Source organism: Eriocheir sinensis, chromosome 13 (genome assembly GCF_024679095.1).
Source record: "Eriocheir sinensis breed Jianghai 21 chromosome 13, ASM2467909v1, whole genome shotgun sequence".
Classification (NCBI taxonomy): Eukaryota; Metazoa; Arthropoda; class Malacostraca; order Decapoda; family Varunidae; genus Eriocheir; species Eriocheir sinensis.
In genome coordinates this window covers 18232110-18237181 of record NC_066521.1, presented here as the reverse complement: position 1 = coordinate 18237181, position 5072 = coordinate 18232110, and the positions used below count along the sequence as shown (strand labels likewise).

General features: G+C 51.2%; 1 long non-coding RNA gene across 1 annotated transcript in view; it reads left to right on the top strand.

Annotated features, from left to right (window-relative positions):
• Window positions 1-340: 340 nt before the first annotated feature.
• Window positions 341-5072, top strand: part of LOC126998118 (uncharacterized) — an 11599-nt gene continuing 6867 nt past the window's right edge. Inside the window, exon 1 of the long non-coding RNA XR_007752642.1 lies at window positions 341-2353. This is a non-coding gene — a long non-coding RNA (uncharacterized LOC126998118). The remainder of the gene's footprint in view (window positions 2354-5072) is intronic.

Genomic DNA, 5072 nt, shown 5'->3' with positions numbered 1-5072 from the left:
TCAACTCAGAAACGTACGTGCTCAACCCTGGAACGTACGTGCTCAACTCAGGAACGTACGTGCTCAACTCAGGAACGTACGTGCTCAACTCAGGAACGTACGTGCTCAAATCAGGAACGTACGTGTTCAACTCAGGAACGTACGTGCTCAACCCGGGAACGTACGTACTCATTTCAGGAACGTACGTGTTCAACTCAGGAACGTACGTGCTCAACCCGGGAACGTACGTGCTCAACTCAGGAACGTACTTGATCAACTCAGGAACGTACGTGTTCAACTCAGGAACGTACGTGTTCAGCTCAGGAACGTACGTGCTCAACTCAGGAACGTACGTGCTCAACTCAGGAACGCACTTGCTCAACTCTGGAACGTACGCGCTCAACTCAGGAACGTACGTGCTCAACTCAGGAACGTACGTGCTCAACTCAGGAACGTACGTGCTCAACTCAGGAACGTACGTGCTCAACTCAGGAACGTACGTGCTCAACTCAGGAACGTACGTGCTCAACTCAGGAACGTACGTGCTCAACTCATGGACGTACGTGCTCAACTCATGAACGTACGTGCTCAACTCAGGAACGTACGTGCTCAACTCAGGAAGCCGGCGGCGGCGACGTGGGCAGCGGCGGCGGCGTGTGCGGGGCCGGCCTTGGCGCCGCCGGTGCGCGGCCGTGCGCTTGGCGGGGCGGCCAGACGACGGGTTCCTGGGCGCGAGTCTCCTTGTCTGGCGGCGGCCCTCGCCTCGCCGCCCTCCTGCTGCCCCACTCGAAGCCGGCACTCGGCACAGCCCACAGCCAGACAGACACGGTGGTACACGCCAGACATAACATTATATATGCATTTTCATGTTTGTGAGCCATATTTCCGCCCCTGAGTCCTGCGTGGGGAGCGCGGTGCAGCGGGGGATGCCAAGACTTGAATATTTTGAGAAAACACTTGTGTTTTAATTAGCGGCCGGGAGGTTCACCTTTAATGACTGGCTCCGCGCCGCTGCTGCCGCCACCATTTGCTAAGCTCGCCGGCCGCTGGCGGGCCAGCCTCCGATATTTTGGCTCCGCGGCTCTTCGGGCCTCCGAGGACCCTCGTGCCGGGACGCGTGGCTCGGGGCCGATTTTTGGCGTGTCCAGCCGGGCGCCGCGGGCGTGTGCGTGCAGCCGTGGCCATGGCGGAGGCTGGGGACGGCCCCGCCTCTGGCAGGGTTCACCCGCGCCGCCATGTTAGTTTCGGGCCTTCATCAGACGCGCCATTCATCGACGCCGCGCCCCCTCGGCCCCCTCCCGCACCCCCCGCCGCCCCGGCTCTCCCAAAGTAGGACGGGCGGCTGGGGGAGCGGCGGGCCGGGAGGAGAGGCTGGGGAACAGCAGGGAGGCGCCCCAGCTGCCCTCAGCAGGGCCCTATTGTTTTACCAGCGGGTCGCTGCCACTGTTCTCTCCCCGACCTCAGCTGCTTCCCGCCGCGCCACGGGCCAGCACCGCCACCGCCGGCCTCCCACACGTAATTAACAAGTGTGTGTGATCAACGTGCGTGGCGTCGTTCAGTAGTGGACAGCGTCTCCCGGAGGCGAGACTCGAGCCACGCGTTGGAAGCCTCCGTCGAGCCGCGCAGAGTTCCTTCGTTGGCGAGGCGGCGCGGGGGCGCAGGAGTCCCGGGCGGCAGGTCCAGCAGAGCCGCCAAGCGTCAGGCGTCTGACGCGCAACTTTTTGGAAAGAGCACGTTGGAAGGGTTGCTGAGACGCCATGTTTGTTTGAACAGCGGCGGGGTGACTGGCCGCCGTGTGGCCTCGCATCACAGCCGGGTCTGCTCCCGCCTTCATCAAATGGGCTCAGGAGGCTGCCGGCCGGCGGCTCCGCGGCGGCTGGCGTGTGGCCGGTGGGCGGCGCGTTAAAGTCTAGCGGCGCATCATCGAGGAGGTTTTTCAAGCGGCAGTGAACCAGAGATTAGCGGCCGCGGCCCCGCGCTGTTGACTTTAGGGTGTCGTTGGGAAACTAATTTGTTGACGGAGAGGCTCTCCCGCCCTCGCCTGCCGCCTCTCTTAGACGCCCCCCTGTGTGTGCCCTCTCCTCCCCCCCTTCAGCCGCAATGAGGCGCTGGTGGCGGCCACGCAGCGTGAGTGTTGACGGGCGCCCTCCGGCAGGAGGTGCCAAAGGCGGGGAGGCTGCTGGGAGGACCGGAGGCTGCGGGAAGAAGAATACAGACAAGGCACAGACGTTGAGTGGTCGTGTGCCAGACTGGAACGAGAAAAAGGTTATTAAACACTGATAACAAACAAACAGACCAACGAGGGAAAGTAAACAACGTAATGCATCAAGACACTTGGCTTCTCAAGACTAACAAAGTCGTCCACAAACAACCGGTACGTGAAAAGTTTAAGTTCTTTCCCTCTTAGCATCGTGTGGCACAGGTGAGCGAGACAGCTGTGCGTGTACCGTGCCCGCTAGGCCTAACCCTCCCTTGTGTTATGACCTGCTCGTGGCGGCTCCTCGTGGCGGGGCGGCGGCGGGTCAGATGCGGGTGTCACGTGGACGCGATAATGCAAATGTGAAAAAGGTGAAGAAGTTTTGATGTGGACCTGTGATTACTACTTACCTGGTCTCTTCGGTGTCTGTTCAGTGTCTGTGTGTGTGTAGTGTTAATATGTAGTGTGTGTTTATATGTATTTGGTGTGTATGTGTGTTACTTTGTTGGTGGGTTGGTTGTTTTGTATTTTTTGTGCGTGTGTTTGTGTGTGTGTTTTCAAGCATAGGAAAAACAACATGGCGGCGAGGCAACGTTACACAGCACACACACACACACACACACACACACACACACACACACACACACACACACACACACACGTAGCAAGCAACTGAAGGGAAACAACGAATCTTAACCCCCTCCCCCCAAAAAAAAACAAACAAAAAAAAAGTTAGGGCCACCTAAGAAGATTAAAATGTGAGCGGCCAGGTAGATGTAGACTTACCTGTGCAGCGTTTAGTTAATGAGAGAGACTCGCCACGTGTCGCGCAGGTATAATGAGGACAGTGATTATAGGAATTATTTGATAGTATTTAGATTATTTTGGGTGTTTTGAGATAACTATTTTCTTCCTTGGACAAACAGATGCACAAAAACTAGAGAGATATTTCCACTGTACGTATCTTCCTCCTCCTCCTCCTCCTCCTCCTCCTCCTCCTCGTTAATCAAATCATTCTGGATGTTCTAAGGCAATTGTTTATTTCTTAGAGTTAAAAACATATATAACCAGAGAGACATAGCCACTGTATCACTCACCCTTTTTCCTCTTGTTCTCGTTCTTTTTTTCTTCTTTTTTTTCTTGTTTTTTTCTTGATCTTGTTTTTGTTTTTCTTCTTCTTGTTCGTTTTCCTTTTTTTTTCATTTACTTCCCGAGCTTACTCCTTCTACTTTTCCTCCTTTTCTTGTTGGTGTTTTTCTTCATCTAATTCTTGTTCTTTATATTTTTCTTCTTCGTGGTCTTCCTCTTGTTCTTGTTCTAATACTTGTTCTATTTTATTTTACGTGTCTCAGATTCCTCCTTCTTCTCTTTCTGTTCCTCCTCCTTCTCCTGTTTCTCCTTCATCTCCCATCATTCCTCCTCCTCCTCCTCCTCCTCCTCCTCCTCTGCCATACACTCACGCCTTCCAAGCCTTACAAGTCCTCTCTGAGTCAGCCGGGAGAGGATTTGTTGCCGCCTGTTGCCAAGTTTCAGAAGTTCAGTCTCGTTGTGGACTTCAAAGCGAGTGGCGGATGGTGTGTGTTATTTGCCTCTTCCTCCTCCTCCTCCTCCTCCTCCTCCTTCTTCTTCTTCTTCTTCTTGCTCTTCTTCTTCTTGTTCTTCTTCTTCTGGTTCCTCTTTTGCTTTGTCTTTTGGTTTTTACTTTCCCGTTGTTCCTTTTTCTTTGTTTTCTTTGTTTTGTCTTCCTTCTTGTTCCTGTTTTTTGGTATTTTTCCTCATCTTATTCCTGTTCTTTTTTATTTTTCTTCTTCTTCGTGGTCTCCTTCTTTTTCTTTGTTTTCTCTCTTTCCTCAGCGTTCTCCTTCTCCTCCTTTTCCTTCTCCTTGTTCTCCTATATTTCTCTCTCCTCCTCCTCCTCCTCCTCCTCCTCCTTCTCCTCCTCCTCATCCTCATCCTTCTTTTCCTCCTTCTCCTTTTCCTCCTTCTCCTTTTCCTCCTCCTCCTTTTCCTACGCCTCCAGAAGAACTAATGGACGTCACATCATATTCTTTCGGACAAAACTCGATATGCTTTCCGATCGTGAGAGAAACAAATAAAATAAAACAGAAAAACACATCACTTCTGCATCAGCCTGTCATTAACTTTACATAACAGCGTCATTATGTAACAGACCGACGGACAGATAGATGGACAGACAAGGGGACGGAAAGACAAACAGGCAGAGCTAGACAGGCAAACCGACAGACACGCACATTATTATTATAAACAAAAGAATCCCAAAATTGTGGTGTATTTTCAGTTTTATGATTTCTTGTTTGTTTGTTTGCGTTTCATTCGGCGTCGATATTGCTAGGTCTACTTTTTTGGGTATCTATGGAACACACACACACACACACACACACACACACACACACACACACACACACACGCAGCCCGGCCCGGGAGTGTGACGCGCCTCAAAGCCTGGGTTCAGCCGGGCACTGGAAAAACCATTAATGATTTTCTTGAAAAAGCCTTTGAAATACTTCATGATTTTTTTGAGGCAGGTATTGACGGGGCTGCCGCATCGTCATTAATCCAGCTTTTGAGTGTGTGTGTGTGTGTGTGTGTGTGTGTGTGTGTGTGTGTGTGTGTGTGTGTGTGTGTGTGTTTAACCTTGAATCCTCCCCAAAGCTGCCTTGTATAATAGTCGATCGAGGTGATTTAAATATAAGATAACAATCACAGCACACAACAATAATCCACCTATCCTAATGTTCAAGACCCGTATAACAAGGACATAATAATCGTACTAGTGAAATAATTGTAGGGAGATATTGTTTTGTAATTATTATTATTATTATTATTATTATTATTATTATTGGTCTTGGTCTTTTTTCTTTCCTTCTTCATCTTC